Source organism: Pelodiscus sinensis, chromosome 3, assembly GCF_049634645.1.
Source record: "Pelodiscus sinensis isolate JC-2024 chromosome 3, ASM4963464v1, whole genome shotgun sequence".
In the NCBI taxonomy this organism is placed as follows: Eukaryota; Metazoa; Chordata; order Testudines; family Trionychidae; genus Pelodiscus; species Pelodiscus sinensis.
Genome location: NC_134713.1, coordinates 183564200 through 183584159, shown reverse-complemented (window position 1 = coordinate 183584159; position 19960 = coordinate 183564200). Strand labels below are relative to the sequence as shown.

Below are 19960 nucleotides of genomic sequence, written 5' to 3'. Positions count from 1 at the left end.
GAGATGAATATATGACAAGCAGGCCACATTTTATCAAGGCCTGCTGTTTTACCAGGTTCAAAACTCTTTTCCTGTGTCAATATTCCCTTGGAGGCTCTTGCATCCTAAACCTTGCACATTGTGTGAACTGTTGTGGCATTACAGCAGCTAATAGAAGGGATGACAGGCATTCCTGCAGTGGCTAAGATAATTACAAGAAATTTCATGTTCTTACTTCTGAGTTTCTGTCTCCTAAACTGACCTAACTTGAATGGAAATCACACCCTTTTGAAAAAGGCTTTTTTTTAGCACACCTAACACTCAGATGGTATGTCTACACTACAAAGTTAATTCGAACTAACAGACGTTAGTTCGAATTAACTATGATAGGCACTACACATACAAACCGCTAGTTTGAACTTAATTCGAACTAGCGGAGCGCTTAATTCGAACTAGGTAAACCTCATTCTACGAGGACTAACGCCTAGTTCGAATTAAGTAGTTCGAATTAAGGGCTGTGTAGCCACTTAATTCGAACTAGTGGGAGGCTAGCCCTCCCCAGCTTTCCCTGTGGCCACTCTGGGCACCACTAGGGAAACTCGTCTGCCACCTGCCCGGCCCCGGACTCTTTAAAGGGGCACGGTCTGGCTACGGTGCCCGTGCCAGGTGCAAGCCTGCCAGCACCCAGCCAGCAGACCCTGCACCTGGCACGACACGAACCAGCCACCCGCTGCCACCCAGCCCTCCGCCTCTTCCTGGGACCAGGCTGGCGGCTCCCGGGAGCCTGCCCAGGTCCACAAGAGGCGGGCGCCCACCTGGCTCCTAGTGTGGACATCGTGGACCTCATCCACAACCTCCGCACTAGGCACAGGAAAGTGGATGTCTAGGGCAGGATAGCTGCCAGCCTAGCCACCCAGGAGCAGGTTGGCATGAAAATCAGCATGGTCCAGTGAGACCCCCGACCCAGAGCCCTGAGCTTAGAATGGCCGTACTGGGTCAGACCAAAGGTCCATCTAGTCCAGTAGCCTGTCTGCCGACAGTGGCCAACACTAGGGACCCTGGAGGGGATGGACCGAAGACAATGACCAAGCCATTTGTCTCGTGCCATCCATCTCCAGCCTTCCACAAACAGAGGCCAGGGACACCATTTCTACTCCCTGGCTAATATCACTCCATGGACCCAACCTCCATGAATTTATCTAACTTCTCTTTAAACTCTGTTCTAGTTCTAGCCTTCACAGCCTCCCGTAGCAAGGAGTTCCACAGGTTGACTATTTGCTTTGTGACGAACAACTTTCTGTTATTAGTTTGAAGCCTGCTACCCATTCATTTCATTTGGTGTCCTCTAGTCCTTCTATTATGGGAACTAATGAAGAACTTTTCTTTATGCGCCCTCTCCACACCACTCTTGCCTTAATAGACCTCTATCATATCCCCCCTCAGTCTCCTCTTTTGTAAGCTGAAAAGTCCCAGTCTCTTTAGCCTCTCTTCATATGGGACCTGTTCCAAACCCCTGATCATTTTAATTGCCCTCCCCTCTCCCACCCTCTCTCTTCCCCTGTCCCACCTCCTTTTCCCAGTCTCCCCAAGTTTTGTTCAATAAAGAGAGTTTCTATTTTTGAACACACGTGTCCTTTATTTTGTACATCAGGAAGGGGGGGGGGCTAGGGAGGGGCAAGTGGAAGGAGGTGAGGGAGGAATGGGGTATGAGCCCCCGATGGGGAGGACTGGGCTGGCTCTGCGGACTCCTCGGGGTGGAAGCTCTCCTTCAGCCCCCCGATTGACCCCGCCCGGATGGCAGCCTGCAGCATGTGCAGCTGGGCTGATGGCCGAGTGCTGTGATGTGCCGAGTGTGGGCACTCAGGGCACTCCAAGCCAGGACTGCTTTGCAAGCGGGGAACCCCTGAGAACTGTCTGTCCGGGGTAGGGGTCGGGTCCCTTTAAGCACAGCCCTCGGCTAGCCTGAGACAGCAGCTCTACGCTCTAAGTCCTAATCTGATGCCCTGCCAGCACCTGTTCCGGCCAGCCTTAACCTCGGTTCAGGGTCCACTCAATGTGGACATGCTAGTTCGAATTAGCAAAATGCTAATTCGAACTAGGTTTTAGGTCTAGATGTACTAGTTCGAATTAGTTTAGTTCAAATTAACTAATTCGAATTAAGTTAGTTCGAATTAGTGCTGTAGTGTAGACATACCCAGAGCTCTTTTCTCTTTCCACCCATCTTGCAGGATGTTGTGCTGCTGTAATAGCATGATGTAACATGTACAGATGCCATTTTGTGCCCCACTGTCCCTCTCTTATCAACGTAAAGGCACAGCAAGACCGCAGTCTAGGTGTGAAGATGGAATGCAGTGCTTTGAATATTTACCCCTAACCATAACATGATGTAGAAAATCTCTTGCTATGTTGGAATTGATATAATCTTGCAATGGTTCTCAAATGTTTTCTTGTAGCAAACCCCCTCCTCTGAGCTGAAGAGGTGGAACTTTCATTTTGGCATGCTTCTCCTACATTTCCCCAGGAGTCAAATAGACTGAAGATACCCTCCTTATGCTCAGGCAGGCCATCTGCTTGCTGTGGGATATACTTGGTATGTGCAAGTTCCTCTACAGGGAGCTGAGACAGGCACAGGTGAGCAGCTACTTTTGTAAAATTGGCCCAATGTGGCTTAAGGCAGGATGCATGAGTAATAATCGGAGTGATTCTAATAGTTCTGTATACACTTAGCCCAGAATGGACCCCAGTGTATCAAGTAATCACATTTTTACAATAAACCTTCCATTATTACATTAAGTTTTATCGGAATATATTCTCCAACAGCTGTTATCCAAAAGGCTAGATTATGGGTATAGCATCTGTTAAAAGCTATAGCTGAAAGATTAGTATTTATACATTGTGTAAAAGCAATATACAGGTACAGTACAACCCATATAAAAAAACCCTCTGGATCATGTTGTTGCACTGGAGTGTTTTTGTTGAATGCCTCATTTAACAAAGGACCCAGTCCTGAAAGGTGCTCAGAATCCTAGCAGCTTTTGTGATGACCCTAAAACCATATAATTGTAGTGGTGTGTAGTTCTTAATAATACAATCAAATCAGATATGCGAGGGGAAGAACGAACACTCCTGTGCATCAAGGCACTGTGCAACTTTATACTAAATATTCATGACCAAGCAAACAAAATAAAATTCAGACCAATTAAAATATAAAAGAAGCAGAATACTATTTATTATTATAATATGGTGGGAAGTTTGAGCAACCAGGAAATAGAAATAGGTCTTCAAGCTTCAATCTTTTCTAGGCCTTTTCCACAGAGGTTGATCATCCACAAAGCAATCATAAAACTAGACAGCGAATCAACAGAAAAGATTGAGCAATAGAGGTGGTTGGGAATTATCTGTCAAAATGTTTTTTTGTGAGGGAAAATGCAGTGTTAGTAATATTTTTCAAATTTCCATTGGGAAAGTCAAAATGACATATTTCCTTTTGGGTCAGGTTGAGCCAAATAGAAACCTTTGGGCTTACTGAACCAGATTGAAATGTTTTGTTTCGGATCAGTTCAACACTAATCTGCATCTGCCTGAGCTGCTGCAAGGCCTCATGGGAGTTTTTGTTTCATGTTCTCAGTCTTCACCAAGTTGGACTACATCTCCAATGATGCACTCTGGTTAAACTGCTACAGTGCATCATGGGAGTTACATAACTGCAGACCATAGTGAATTTCAGAGTCAGGAAAGCAGAGCCTTATTGCCAGCAGCATAGAATTACTGAGAATACAGTGTCTCATTTATTTTGGTCTAGGTTCTCACCTTTCCAGTGCATCTGGTCCACGGAGTAAGGGTGCAGTAGGTGCCCTGCTACCCACATAGGGTATGTCTACACTACCCCCCTAGTTCGAACTAGGGGGGTAATGTATGCATACCGAACTTGCTAATGAAGCCCGGGATTTGAATTTCCCGGGCTTCGTTAGCATAAAGCCGGTGCCGCCATTTTTAAAAGCCGACTAGTGCGAACCCCGTGCCGCGCGGCTACACGTGGCACGGACTAGATAGTTCGGATTAGGTTCCACGAGGCGTACAGATAGTTCGGATTAGAAGCCTAATCCGAACTATCTAGTCCGTGCCGCGTGTAGCCGCGCGGCACGGGGTTCGCACTAGCCGGCTTTTAAAAATGGCGGCACCGGCTTTATGCTAATGAAGCCCGGGAAATTCAAATCCCGGGCTTCATTAGCAAGTTCGGTATGCATACATTACCCCGCTAGTTCGAACTAGGGGGGTAGTGTAGACATACCCTCAGATAGCAGGGCGAGAGTGGTGATCATGATGGAGAACGTGTGTCTATGTCACCCGTCTGCTCCACTGATCGAGAGCTGACTGGTCACCAAAATGCCTCTTTGCATCAACTTAGAGCAATTCCTGGGCAACTGCAGTGAGAGGATTTAGTGAACAAGGATTGGGTGGAGCATCATGCAGACCACTATGCCCCCTTTTGCCTGGCATGCCTCCAACATACCCCTTATGCCAATGGTGGAAGTAGATGTGTACAGCTGGCTGCGGCATTTTTGTGTTACCCAAGAATTGCTCTGTGAACCTTGGCTGCCTCTCTAGCACAGCTTTCTGACAGCTTTACACTGCTTCAGCCCCTGGAGTCCCAGGACTGAGCCTTTCTCTCCCGTGCCAGCCACAACTATCCTGTTATTCCAACTCCCGGTATTAATGACATAAATAAGAATAGCAAACAAAGATGGGAAGCATTTTCCAGTCATCCTGTACTTTTAGCTGGGTATTTATTTTGTAATATATAGGCTGGCTGGATCATCTTTGAAAAGCAGACAAAACATCTAATTTTTATAACACTTGTACAGTCTCTTATTGCTATATCTCACTGCACTTGGAACAAAGGCAATGTAATTCCTTAACGACTGTCTCGTCAGCCAGTAGCAGAACCTAAAATTCAGATGGATTCTACAGAGATCCAGCACATTGTATTTAAATTGGGTGCGCTTCTTAGATTTGTATGGACAATTTAAACACAAGGCTTTTAGTCATTTAAATTGCATCCAACCAGGTGTTCAAGGTGGGTGTGGATGAGAAAGTGGTTGGTACATAGCACCAAGCTACACAGTCATTGCACATTTGGGGCTGCATAATGCATTGACTTGCCTAGATGGGCTATAGCGGGAGAGGTGCAAATCACCCTCACCCAACCTGCAGTGAGGCCATGCATAGTCTGGGTCCCAGGATTGCCACATAAGATTAAAGTCCTCAAAATGTGCCCTTCTGGGTGCAGTCAGGTCATGGCCTTCCCTTCTTCCTTGTGTTCTTGGGGGCCAGTGCTGTCTACCCCAATGTCACAAGAGTCCTCTCCACTCTCCTTTAGAGTGTCTACAGACCTCATGCCCCTAGGCTCCACTGCTCAGACACGGCATCTCTTCCCCTTCTTTTAGCCCTGAGGAATCCCATAAGGGATACAAACATCCTAAACAAAGCCCCCGCTCTCCAGTCCTAATTCTTTCCCAAACACCACTGCCGACAGATCAAACTAACTTTGGCTCTTCTTTGATCATTCCACGTACAAGTGAGCAGGATATATCTACTGGGAGCTTCACAGAACACCCGTTATCTCCCTTACCTGCTGCTCTTGCTGGGCTCCCCACAAAAGGTTAATGATCACACACACGATTCCTGGCCGCTCTGGCAGACACACACACACACACACACATCATGAATTAAATCTAACAGATTTTGAAAGGAAATAATGCACCCAGGTATTATCATCACAAGTTTTTAAAAAGCATCGCCCTTGTACTGCCACACTCAAATGTCAAGATTACACCTGTGTGATCCCCGGGCCACTGCAGAATAGGGAAAAGATGTTCTCATCTTGTTCTCCTCTTTTCTTATTAATCCCAGGGTCTGTGGGAGGCACACAGCTGAATCAGATTTTGGTGTTCAGCTGCCTTCCACAGTTTCTAACCCTTATTTTACAACATACAGGAGTATAAATTCCAGCCATTTTGCTCTAGCAATACATTGTCAGGGAACAACTTTTCCATTGCTCATTTTCTAAGTAGCCTCCATTTGATTTTACAGTTTTTAAATTCTCACAGCAGTTGCTGCAGCTTGTGAGAAATCACAGAACAGGACCCATTCCAACAGCAACATGAATGTGCAAAGGAGAGTTATTCTAACAAACTGTAGTCAGTGGTTCCCAAACTTTTCGGCATCTCGTCCCCTTTTTGATTTTTGAGAAACCCTCATGCTGCCCCCCCATAGCAGCAAAACTTGTTGAGCAATTTAAAAAAAAAAAAAGGAACTGGCTGGGGCTGAAAAACAAGAATAGCAGCGAAACTTAGAGGGGGAGATTGACCCGGGGGAAGGAGGGGCTGGGTCGCCTCGTCCCCCTCCCAGAATTTATTCATGCCCCCCAGTTTGGGAACCCATGCTGTAGTGGGTCTTGCTCTGATATTTTCACATCGGAAGTGCCATCAGTGAGCCAGATTTCCTGTCATTTGGAGGCCGGTGGGATACTCGTTAATATTTGACATTTTGACGTACAAAAACGTGTGTCTACCAACCTCCCTTGCTTACAGTGCACAAATCACCATATGATTTAGATTGTCTGTGAATTAGAGATTAGACCATTTCATGCTTTAAGGTCATAAAATGGCCTGAGTTACAAACGAAGTTATGTGCAGCTGCCTCCCTCGCTCAAGCATGCAATAGAGTGGCCAATGAGCCTGATTCACTAGTGCAGTCTGGCTTCCTCATCCTGCTCAGAGTCATTAACCAGCTACTTAAGGTGAGTTTGTAGTTGCTTTCCAGGGCAGGGACAGCACAAAGTAGCCCAGCATGTATTGGTGAATCCGACCCATTGTGGACATGCATGCAATTGTCTTGATTTATTAGGATAGTTGAAACTGCATGTTCAGAATGAGTGTGCTTATGAATGTTGCTTTGGTGAATCACATGATTCTGAAGCATTGCTTGGCCTGCCTCACACCCTTTTTCAAATGTTAGGATAGACCAGAAGTTCTCATCTTTCTTCCTTCATACTTATGCTTTTATTGATTATTTATCCCAATTTTCCTTTCTCTTCTCCTGCCACTTCTTACTCTTGCAATGGTTTCCCACTATCCCGGGGGTAAACACAGTCCTACTATTCTAAACCCTTTGGCTACGTCTACACTGCCAACTTTTTGCGCAAGTAAATTTACAGTACAGTGTCAGAAAACAGGGGTTCTTTCGGAAGAATTATTCCTCTCCCCACGAGGAATAAGCCCTCTTGCACAAGAGCTCTTCCACAAGAATGCAGTGTAGACAGGCAACATGATTTTCCCCTAGGTCTAAAATGGCCATCAGAGCTTTCTTGCGCAAGAGGGTGTCCACACTGCCATGGACGCTCTTGCTCAAAAGCATATCTCTTGCACAAAAGCACATGGCAATGTGGACGTGCTCTTGTGGAAGACCTTTTGCACAAGAACTCTTGTGCAAAACAGTTCTTGCTCAAGAAGCCTGCAGGGTAGATGTAACCTTTCTGAAAACCCCACTTCTTTTATGGAGTCTTCCTGCATTAATTTCTTACTGACAATATCAACATCATTTCTTGCAACTGGATTGCTACTCTCCATACAGGAAGGGAGGATGCTGTCACTCCAGCAGTCACTAGGCCTTCCAGATACGGCTCCAATCAAGATTTTGGTGTCTTTCTTTAGCCACTCACATCTGAAAATTCATCAGGTCATGTACCTTGTCCTTTTATATCTTTTAAAGTGCTGTGTACATTTGCGTTGCACTTAAATAATTGATACATAAGATGAATGTTTTGGGAATCCATAGGATCATAGTGCAGCTGTGATATTGAATTGTCTTTTAAAACCAGTGAGAGGAGGAAGATTTTTATTATACCTTTTAGAATAGGATATTTCAAATTAAAAAGTTCCATCAAATGTAAATTAATTTGATTTATAAGGCATCTATGTACATAGTCAACATATGTACATAGTCCAAAGACCTAGTTTCACAGAACTCATGCCTGAAGTAAATTAATTCAAACCAAACCCCTGCACACATAATTTCCAGTCTCTAGTTACATTATTCCAGGTGAGGAGTCAGTTCTGAGCAGGCCTTGGTTCAGAATGGAAAAATTCTGCCTGCCCATTCTGACCAGAACTGAGTCCAGCCTTAGGCTCTGGCTATGTTACAGAGCTTACAGCGGTGCAGGCCCACTGACAACAGGGGCAAAGGCAGAAATTGCCCCAAGGCCTGGTGATTCAAAGGGGCCTTGGCAGCGGTGGCCAGAAGCTCTAAGCCCCTTTCAATTGCTGCCAAAGTACCACACTCTGCCTCCGTGAAGCTTTGAGTGTTGGGGAGGCTGGTATGGCACACTCCAGGCAGTGTGGAGCTGGCTGCCCTCAGACCTGCCCCCTCTACCTGAGGTCCCGCCTCTTCCAGGAGTACAGAGCAGAGTCCCCCACCTTGCCTAGGGGCCCGTGGAGGCTGTTAGTGCCTTTGCAGCCATGCAGCTGCTTAGCACTGCTAGTGTAGATTTCTCCTGTTGACTTAATTATTCCAGCACCTGTGAATGGCAGTAGCTATGTTGGCAGGAAAAGCCCTCCCACCAACACAACACTGGGCAGACTGGTGCTTAGGTTGGTCGGGAATGTCTTATTCACATTCCTCAGCAACATAACTTATACTGACTTAAGCTGCAACATGTATATAGCCTTAGACAACATGTTTAGTATTTGGAGGCATTTAGCTCTCCCTACTCCTTGCCACTGGGCAGTTCCCTATTAGGGTTAACGGAGGATGCCATGCTGCATTCCTAACACCAGGTGGTGCTGTGCAAGGGTATAAGTAGCAGCCTGCACAAGCCTTCTCCAGCCCACAAAATGGTGTCTGCTTGCAAGGTTCTGGTGGACCCAGAGGTGAGAAGCAAAGTATACGTGTATGAAGTAAATGTGGCCAGCTCTAATTTTGGTAGCGTAGGGGCAGAAGAAAGCATTAGCTCTATTGTGTGCACTCTGCAACTGGGAATTTTCTTTAGTTTTACTTTGGGAATCACTGTTAGTTAAAATGAGGGATTTTTAATAGAATTAGAGTGGTTTTGAGGTTCTTATACTCTAGGGCAGATGGTCCTATCACATAAACTAATTCTGGTCTTGTTTTCAGGGTAGTCCTTGGGCTAGGACCTAGGTTTTCTGAGTTCTAGTTCCCATCCTGTCTCTGAACTGCTAGATAACACTGCCTCTTCACTAAATTTTTTGCTGTAAAAGCACCTTTCCAGATTTGAGATTGTGAGTAGCATTCAGAATCAGTGCGGTCACTCCTCCCATCGTGGGTTTGGCTGGGGAAAACAAGCAAAAGGTATAAAGAAGTTTATTCTTAATCACCCCAACCTCTGCCACTAAAATTAACTGACCCACTACCTTCTTTCCCACAATATATTTGGGAAGTTTGACAAATATCTGTAAGGCATTGGGAACAATAAATACTGTCATGTAGACAAAGTATTTATCTTTTCATAATCATATGCTACCTTCAAAATCAAAAGCTACTGACCCTTTTTTTAAGGTCTAAAGCATGGGTGTAGTGTATGTGGTCCCTCTGGATATATCTACACTGCGAAGAAAGACCTCTATAGGTCAACTTGCTTGGGCCCATGGGGCTTGCACTACTGGACAGAAAATAGCAGCATAGATGTTTGAGGTGGGGCTGTAGCCCAGAATCTGAGGCTCTCCCCCTTTGCTGGGTTTCTGTCCCTTAGCAATAGTCTGAGACCAAATATCTACTCTGCTGTTTTTAGCCAGGTAGCTTAAGCCCTGGCCAGCTGGCCCAGGCACTGAGACTTGTGCTAAGGGTCTTTTTTGTACTGTAGAGGTACCTTCAGTGCCAGGTGACTCCACATGCTGCTGACTTGGGGGAGACGTTAAAAGAGAGCCCACATTGGCTGTATTTAAAATTCCACTGGAAATGAACAAAGGGCAATAAAGTCACCAATATGCTTCTCATTAACTTGCACTACTCTATATAACACCTGACTGTGTAAACAGTCATGAATTTGGGCTGCATCATTTCTGTGGCTTTGTTGTTCCTATTGACCTCAGTCAGAGGCTGCAGAGTTGAAGGTGGGGGCCACCTGTGCCAATCCCTTTTTGATTTGGTCAAATTTGAGTGGTGCTGGAAGCCTGTGTGCCCAGTTGTAGTTCCCAAATATGGAAGTGGTGGGTTTAGAGGCTCATGGGGCCCACAGGGTCAGGCTGCTCATGTGCGGGGCTGTCTGAGAGGGAAAGAGGAGTGTTAGGGTATAAGGAATCTAGGTCCTCCCCCACTGAGAATGGCACTCCACAGGCCCTGATCCGAGTCATTTACCTCAGAGAGAAATCGACCTCTGTGCTCTGTTGGACTAGGTTTAATAAAATAAAATCCAGTGTCTGAATGTAGCATCTTACCACTTGCTTCATATTTATGAATGTGTCAAGTTTTTTTTATTCCCACAGAGTAGCCATGGCTTTTATTTTAGACAAAGAGAAAACAGCAACACATTGATGGACATGCTTGGATAACCAGAGTATCATATATCTTATCACCTCTGTGGGGGAAAATTACAAAATAAAGGTGTGCTGTCACCTTGGGAGATTGGGGGGGAGAAGCCAGTTTTCTTTAGGATCTAGATTCAGCCAACTTTCTTTATACTGACTAGCACTTTACTGTGTGAATAATATTACTAAGTCAGTGTGGCTACTCGCATTGTAAGGTACCATATAATTTGAGTTAAAGATAGCATAACGGAGCTCTGTAAAAATGGACATTTTTGATAGGTCCAAGACTGGCTACTGCAAAAGAAAAGACATTGGCATTTTTGGACTCTATTGCTAAAGTTTGCTTGGTGGTACTTTACCTTCTTTAAAGTTGGAGGCATAGGGATATGTTTGCACAGACACATCTTCCTCAAGTTTATGGTCCTCAGTGAAGCTGTCTAATGTCCCTTTGGAAACATTTACTCACAACATAACCTAATAGCTCCGTTGGTAACTCAAGCTTAGGGATGCTATTGGATTTCATGCTCTGAAGCATTGTGCAAACTTGCAGTATTGATGACAGGGTGGAAAAACTCCTATTTTTTCATGAGGGAGATGTGGACTCTATGCGCATTGTTACTGCACAGCTTGGCAGCTAACCAAGAAGTTGCATTAGCATCAGCCTCTCATCAGACTGCTAGAGTTGAACTATCCTCTTGGGCATTGAGTTAATGCCAAGGTAAGTACATGGAAGGAAAAGATATTAGCTAAGGATGAAGGACTTGGAGAGCCCTCTGTTCCTTTTAGGCCAAATGCCTTTTGCTGCCTACTATTAATGCTGCAATGTAGCAACAGGATGAGAAAAGATGTGGAGCCCACGCACTCAATTGTGAGGTCTCTCTGGGAGGCTGTGGGAGGAAAGATCAAAGAGATAAAGTTATTATAATTTCAATGAGTACAAATTTTAGTGAGATTTTTTTTTTACACCTTCCAGGGGGCACCACACATTCTAAATTGTGCCGTGTAAACCATGATAATTTGAAGCCAGGACTGCAAAGTTTAGTCGCACTGCTGGGATCAATTACATTTTAGTCACGGAACTGTGAGATGGCTGAATCAGGTTTAAAATGGCTTGAGTACCACTGGCAAAAGTTGTAGCCTTATCACCAGTTGTTACAGGATGTGTAGAACTTGAAGAATCCCTTCCCTCTGAAAAATATAGAGAGTAAATTAAAATAGCTGTATTTTTTAATAAAGAAAAATCTTAAGTATTTCTGTGGTAAGAAAGAAAAATGGATTGAATCTCATATTGATGTTTTTCCCAATGAGGAGATTGCCTGCATCTCTGATATTCTCTAGTCTTCTCTTTCTAGCACTTCTCTCTATTCCTAGAATCAATGCTGCAAACCTGTAATCCTCCAAGTAGTCCCATTGACTTCAGTAGAGTGCTTTATGTGTTGAAGAGTTGAGGGTTTAGGCTGCTGGAGTCCAGGATTTTTCATACTCTCTTCTCCACCCTTTCTTCCATGGTTGCATATCTCTTACTCCTCTGCCATGATCTCATAAAGCTCTTCCTGCTGCCTGCACTCTCTATGCTCCCGGACCTGCTTTTATTCTCATTTTAATCCTTACTGAAAACTTTTAACAACCAGGACATAAAAAAGCACACGTTTGTTTATAATAATAAATAACAGTGATATGCTTGCAATACTTGAAAAAGGATCTCCTGTCCAGTTTCCCCCCTTAGCCTATGAAATGTTTCACCCCCCCACATCCTGGTAGAGCAAGGATGGGGAACCATTTTTGGGGTTGGGGCTGCTGATCCACAACAAAATCAGCCAGGGGCAGCAGAAAAGTGGGGAAAAAAAAGAGGAATCTGCTAGGACGCATACTTGGGGTGTTGGGTCTGGGTGGGAGAAGGGGCTGCAGGGCTTGAGCACTAGCTCTCCAATGCTGGGGGGCAGGGAAGCCCAGAGCCATGGGGCCCAGGGCCAGGCAAGTCGGGGGCTGAATGCAGTTCCTGGGCCATTGGTTCCCCATCTCTGTAGACTCAGGGACTGGGGATTCTATGACCCCCCCTTTAAATGGAATAAGCACCTAACCAAAGTAGGAGGCAACATACTTCCCAAGAGACATGTGGCTGGAAATGTTTATATTTGGTTCCTAAAGCTACACTTGTGTAGAGAAGAACGTTCACCTCGTGTCACTGATGTTGGGGGTGAAGACCTTATGAGGTGAGGGATAGGAGGAGGAGAAGTGATGTACCAGCCATGTGGTATATTCTGGTTCATTTACAAAGACATAGGGACGTACCCATTGCATTTTTAGCTAGCATGGGAGTATAGCTAGCAAGGTGAGCACTATGTGAATTACTCCTGGGGCAAATCTGCACAACTGCGATGCAGCAGAGAATGTCCCCTTCCCTGTGCAGATTCCCTTTGCTTCCTTGCAGAAAATGTTTTTTGTGGAGAAGCAAAGAGAAGCTGCTGCAGTAGCGCTCACTCACCCGTCCCTGGCAGCTCAGATATATCTATTCGGGCAGCGGAGGGAAGAGGTAAATAGCTGGGATGTGTTTAGGGATGCCTCCGGGGCCTAGGAATGTTAGTCCCAGCTGGGAGCGGGGGAAGAACAGAGACAAAATTTCCCTTCCTCTGCACAGATCAGCTGAAACTGGGTCAAATCAAGCCCGAGAAACTTCCCCTGGCTGTAGGAAGCTCTGATCATGGTGCAGATTTCCCCCAGGAATAACTAATGTCCAGCTCACCTTGCTAGCTGTACTCCCATGCCATGGGTTAGGTTCCTATGTCTTTGGAACAAGCAGCAAGCAAACAGTCCTCAGAGACACATTGCCAAGTTTTAGACCGAACCCAGGGCTTGCCGAGACAGGGCTGAGTTCAGTGAGCATGGCATGGTTATACTTGAGGGGCAAGCGTGATCAGTATCATTCAGAGTTCTGTATCTCAAGATAGCCTGGGGTTCAAGGAAGTCTGAGAACTGGTACTCAGTATTGGAATCATGCTGTTTGTTGAAACTGGGCTGCAGGCTTAGGAGCGGTAAGCTGGCATAACTCTACTGAAGTCACTACTCTGATTTAACTAGTCGGAGTCTGTGTTTGGTTCCCTTGATTGACGTGCTCTTTACTGGCTCCTAAGAGCCATTGCGGTTCTGAAGTGCCATCTTCTACCAAGCACTCCTCAATCTTAGAGCCTTACAAAGCGCATGGCCCATCTCTGATCCCCACACCGGTGCTTCTCCCCAAATCCATCTCTCACATCCCAGAGAAGGTGACCTGACTCCTGATGCATCCATTCAACCATGTCAGCCCGGGACATGGGGCTGTATAATCACCACGACTACATCATAAATGATCAAAATGTTGTTTTTATAGCTGTCCTGTGCCCAGTGCAATGATTTCCAACCTTTTAAAATACGAGATCACTTTTTGAATTTAAGTGCAATCCAAGATCTACCTCAAACTCAAATACCCTTGCACTGCCTCCTTTGTGCTCCTTCTCTGAGGCCCTGTCACTGATCACTCTGTCCTCCCTCTTTCCCTCATCCTCCCTCCCTTCCATCAGGTGGCTGGGGCAGAGGGTTGGGGTGCAAGCTCTGGTCTTGAATTAAGGAATTTGGACTCCAGGAGGGGCTTTGAGCTGAGCTGGGGGCAGGCAGTTGGGGTACCAGAGGGGATCTAGGTGCAGGCTCTGGGAAGGTGTTCGGATACAGGGCAGGGACATGGGGGTTCATGACTGAGGTAGGATTTTGGGATGTGGGCTCCAGCTGGGCACTGCTTCCCTCAGGTGGCTCCTGGATTGTGGTGTAGTGGGGCTAAGGCAGGCTCATCCCTGTTCTGGACCTGCACCACTCCCAAAAGCAGCCACCAAACTCTATCCTAAGTCCGGTTGTGCCCCCTCCCTGCTCTGTGGGGATAGGATACAGAGTGAGAGAGGGGACACCTTGACATCAGCACCCTCCTCACTCTGCCCTACCCTGCCCAGCCCAGAAAGCAGGAGGCTCCTGAGGAGACAGCTCCAAAGCAAAGGGCAGGAGGTGAATAGCAGCTGGGGGAGGAGCAGCTGAAGTGCTGGCACTTGATAGCCTCTTGGCCAAACCAGTTAGGATCCCCTGTCAGAGGCTCCAAAATTTATCAGTAGATCCCAATCAACTGGCTGGTGACCACTGGCCTAGTGTCTGCCAGCCCCTTCCCTTATTCCCTTTCAGTACCTTTGGCCAGGTTGTGGCTGTCTTTGCAGAGTTGCAAAAGGAAGATGGTGAAAAAATAGACTAGCCAGATTCTCAGTTTTCAACTGGCAAGTCCAGTCAAAAAGGAATTCTGACCGTGTCCAGTCTGACCTACTGACCGGACACCCAAACTCTCGTTACTATGAGTAGGGAAGGTGGAGAGGTGCCAGATCATCCCCTGCTTCAGCCCTTGTCAGCCAGGGATGTCCCAGCCTGGGTTTGGCATGCAAGTCCCATCTGACTCAGGCAGAGGGGGATTTTGAGTAGAGGCAGGGTGGTGGTGGTGGTGGGAGGGGAAGAGATGGGTCAGGAGAGGTTCCTTGAGAAGCCTGAGTCTGAAGTCCTCACAAAGGCAGCACTCCTATGGGCTTCAGTCAGAATGACCTGTGTGGGAGGCTCTCCGAATACATGCAGATATTGTGTTTAAACACTGCTTAAGTAGTTTGTGTTTGTTAGAACAGTACAAAGTCCCTGAAGAGTTCCATGGCATTAATTTTAGTCCATTTTAGATAATCTGTGTATGGGTTAAATAATTGAGAGTTACATGGCGTAAGGCATGTTTTGTAAGGCATTACTTGTAACACTTGGTCTATGCTATGCAGCCGTGTAGCTGCTGTTTGTTGGTTCTTTTGCCAACAAAATACTTGTACCCCCAATGAGAGGCATTACTTTTCTTGGCAGGACAGGACTCCTTCCAACAAAGTGCTGTTTACCCTGGTGCGTGTCATTGGCAGAAATTTTGTCTTTTTTGGGGTGGTGATGATAGCGTGTTAACACCCCTGAAAAACAAAAGTTTTGCTGTTTAGTTGCCAATGTCACCTCTTCAAGACACCAACTAACAAAACTGCTTTCAGAGTAGTCTTTCTGCCTCTTTCCTCTCCTGGCTTTCATCTTCTCGTTGTTGTTGTTGTTGTTGATTGGTGTCACCTCACATGGTTAGAATGCCTGCCTGTCTGTTCGGAGTGTGAACACATTCCTCAGAATGCTTATTTGCTCGTTTCACACCAGTGTCAAAATGACTTATTAAATTCTGCACCTCCTGATACTGAGTGGCTGATGTGTTGCTGCCCAAACATTAAATGACAATAAGCATATGCAGCTCCTGGTCTTAGTGAACTCATTTAGTTTGATAAAAATGTCACGGCAACTTGCTTTAAACCACTGTCTGTTTCATCATTGTTAATTGCCAGCTATAGACCTTTTTCCTGTGCTTAATACAAGTGTTAAGATGCTGCTCCTACCATCATGATTAAGAATTTTTTTTTAAAAAAAATGGAGACATCCTTTTCAGTGGAAGCATTATTTCATCAAGAGATGGATTTTGCTCTTAATTAGCCAACATGCCACTAGGGATGCTTTGGAGTCATGGGTGTGAAAAAGCCTCAAGCAGGAGATCAATCTCCGGGAGGAAAAAAAAATGGTGACTTGGGAATAATTGGCAGCTCCAGTGAATGTGGGTTGGTTATAGCAGTGACAATATGGTCTAGTGCAGTATCAGTATCTGCTTCCCTCTATTTGAGCATTACAGTGTGCAATATCTGGGGTGTAGTGTTTTCCCCCTCTTTTCTGCTGTCATTAATAGGCAGCATGGCTTTCATAATAAACTGCAAAACAGGCTTCATTTTTTTTCTTGGACTAGAGTTTGCTTTGTTATAGCACATTTAATCATAGAATATTAGAACTGTAAGGGACCTCGAGAGATTGAGTCCAGTACCCTGCTCTCATGGCAGGACCAAGCACCATCTAGATCATCCCTGATAGATGTCTATCTAATCTGCTTTTAAATATCTCTAATGATGGAGATTCCACAACTGACCTAGGCAGTTTATTCCAATACTTAACCACCCTGACTATTAGGAAATTTTGGCCAATGTCCAACCTTAATCTTCCCTTGCTGCAATTTAAGCCCATTGCTTCTTGTCCTATCATCAGAGATTAAGGAGAATAATTTTCTCCATCCTCTCATAACACTCTTTTAGGTACTTGAAAACTATTATCATGTCCCCTTTCAGTCTTCTCTTTCCAAACTAAACAAACCCAATTCTTTCAGTCTTCTCTCATAGAACATGTTTTCTAGACCTTTAATAATTTTTGTTGCTTTTCTCTGGACCTTCTTCAGTTTTTTTATATCTTTCCTGAAATGTGGTGCCCAGAACAGGACACAATACTCCAGTTGATGCCTAATCAGCTCAGAGCGACAGAATTGCTTCTTCTGTTTTGCTTACACCAGAACACTCCTGTTAATGCCCCCTGCCTCATGCTAAAAAATTTTTTTTCTGATTCCTAATAATGAAAGAGAGAGAGTTCTGAGTTGGGATTCTGCTCCAAACTTAGCTCGCACTTGCATCCAGATATTTGCTTCAGTGTCGTTCTGGCTGGTATGATCTTGCATTACATGTGCTGCAATAAAATGGGATCACCTAAGATGAAATATCCCACTTAAGACTAAATTGCCTTGGATTTATCATGGCTGCCAGATCCCACATAACTTTAAAATGCTTCTTAATATTTTAAGTGCTCTCTTTTTTGTAACTTTACATACTTCTGCTAGAAACAACATCTGAGAAATGAGACAAACACACGGTCAGTAATAACAGGAGAAAAAAGAAACCGTCCTGTATGAAAATATTAGATTTCGCTAGAGCTGCGAGAGGAAGGAAATTAAAAGACAAATCCTGAGCAAGGATTTATTTTCCGCAAGATCCTGTCTAGACTGGCGCTTTTCTCCGGCAAAACCCCGAGCCGGAAAAAAGCGGCAGCCATGTTCATGCAAATGCCGGGGGGGATATTTAAATCCCCCGCGGAATTTGCAATTCCGAAGTGTCTCATTAGCGTCCCTTTTACGGAAAGGAGTGCCAGTGTAGACACAGCCAATGTGTTGAATTTTGTATCAGTGGAAGAAATTCAAAATCCCAAGAACAGTGTGATAAAATGCATGCATTTCTAATAGGTGTTAACTAAATATGTGAAAAAGGTACGTAGCTATAGTTGCGGAGAGCCCTGTGGGCAGGGGAGATTTGAGGGAAACTTCCTGCAGTTCAGCAACCAGATTTCCATGGGAATCAGGCACTAAAGTGCATATTTGATTTCTGAAAATGGAACTTAGGTGAATTTTAAAATTTTATGTGCAGAGCCTGATGTGTACCTGCAAGTATGCCTATTCCCTAAAGCAGCTGCAAGGAGAGATGGGATCTGTGCTTGGAAAACAACCAGGTTGGTTCCTGAATCTCCTATCTGAAAAGGTAAAGAGAAAATTTAAAATGTACATTTAATCTTTAGACACAGCTTAATCTGGTACTTTCAAGCTTTTGGAGACTTGGGCAACATTTCCTAGATTGCATAAGTGACTTATTCTCTGATGTGTCATATTCAGAAGCAATTTTCCTTGAGATATAGGGTGTGTCCACAACACAGTTAAGCCACCTGCTTCTCATGTGGGGGTGTGGGTAGTGAATCAGAGAGCCTGGGTTTGAGGCCAGACCATAATGTCTACATCACAATTAAACATTCCTGTCACTGGAGCCTGAGTCAGCTGACATGGGTTAGCCGTAGGTGTTTAATTGCGGTGTAGAAATAGCCTTAAGTGCCTAAATCACTTTTGAATAGGGGACTTCAGTGCTTCTGAGAGTTTTATGCTGATAGCAGTGAGAAAAAGGGATGGCCAATAAATACCTCCTGAGTCAACTTAATGCCTGATGCCCACTAAAAATCTGTACTTAGATAGGGGAATCTTACAGGTATCTTGCTCTTACCATTTTCATTAGGTATTACTGCAAGGTGTTGTTAACGCTATCTGGCGACACAGAAGACTATCCTGTTTTTTTTATATATATATAGTTTATTTACTCATCTCATCCAGATCACTGGATTTTTTTGTTTGGGCGTGTATGGAAGGGAGAGGGGAGGAAATAATGGAAATACTTATATCAAAGAAGACACTGAAAAGAGGTGGAAATTGGGCACAGAGTCAGGTTTCCAGTCAGAATAAGAATCCCTCAAGTAAACAAGCAGAAAATTGCTCTCATCTCTGGTGCCTGTGAGTCTGTCAAAGTAAAGTAGAACTGACAGACCTACTCAAAGATTCCATGTTTGTGTTAACAGCAGTGCCATTGAGACAACCTAGAGAATGCCCCCCTTTACCCTTCCCACTGTTCCTGAAACGGATTATGCACCTTTGCAGAACTGTTAGTGATGCTGAACATAAATTAATAATACTATTTATGTACGCAATTAGTTTTAGGTTAAGAACACATAAGAAAGGGCTTCTCAGGAGAACTTTCCCACTGAAAGGCAGCATTACTGGCATTGTCAGTAGCCACTCCGCGCAATTTGTGAACTAATTTGTGATGAGTGGTAAATAGTTAAGTGAAACTTGAATACTGTTGCACTTGTGCCTCCAGTGCAGTGCCCTGAATCTCTGGATAAAATCTGTTTCCACACTTTGTCACCCATGTAATTAGGTGTGATATTAGTTTTATGCCGTTTTTCTTAGTTTACACTGGGAGAAAGTAGAGTAGTAGGAGGAAAAACAAAAGAGTTTACATGGCATGAAGTGCTGTTTAAAGGACATCTATAGGCCTCTTACATTATACGGTTTCATTCTGTAAATGCTACTTGAATTAAAATATTCCCTTTTATCTTTGTGACAGAAATATGATACAGTAATCCTTTACTTAAATGTAGATGATACGCTGCAGTAGTTACAGTGAGTTAGGATTAAGTGGCAAATGCCTACTGATAAAGACTTAATTAAGGACACAATAGCTCTAGGAGGTCATTACTGTAATTACAGTGCTGACTATATTGTTGTAGCCAAGTATGTGGTTGTAGCATCGCATTATCTCTACATAGCATCCTGGTTTGATGAGGCAGCTGTCGCATACTGTACATACAGCTTCATTTACTGGGGCCACATATAATTTTTACTAATGCACTACTGGCTTTTTTTTAAAAATATTTGAGGCTTGATCCTCTTCTCACGCCAGTATTACGTTGGGGTAATTCCACTAACTTCAATGGAGTTACTTCTGATTTACAAACACCCTCCTGTTTAAGTTAAAAAATATACAGCTAAAAAGGAAATAACTTTTAACAATAAACCGCATTAAAGTAAATGATTATTTGGTTTCATCTCTTTTTGCGCAAACCTTATATTCTGCATGTTTTAAAGAGAATAAGGCATAATGGTTTTTATTCTAGAATTATTTGCAGCTGAT

At 44.5% G+C, this 19960-nt stretch overlaps 1 long non-coding RNA gene across 3 annotated transcripts in view; it reads left to right on the top strand.

The window, feature by feature from the left end:
- The first annotated feature begins 8806 nt into the window (after nucleotides 1-8806).
- LOC142827694 (uncharacterized) overlaps nucleotides 8807-19960 on the top strand; it is a 67134-nt gene continuing 55980 nt past the window's right edge. For 2 of the 3 annotated variants that reach the window (XR_012902408.1, XR_012902407.1), the window contains exon 1: nucleotides 8807-8909. This is a non-coding gene — a long non-coding RNA (uncharacterized LOC142827694). Of the gene's footprint in view, nucleotides 8910-17873; nucleotides 17987-19960 lie in introns of those variants that run through there. The other variant, XR_012902406.1, reaches the window with a different exon arrangement.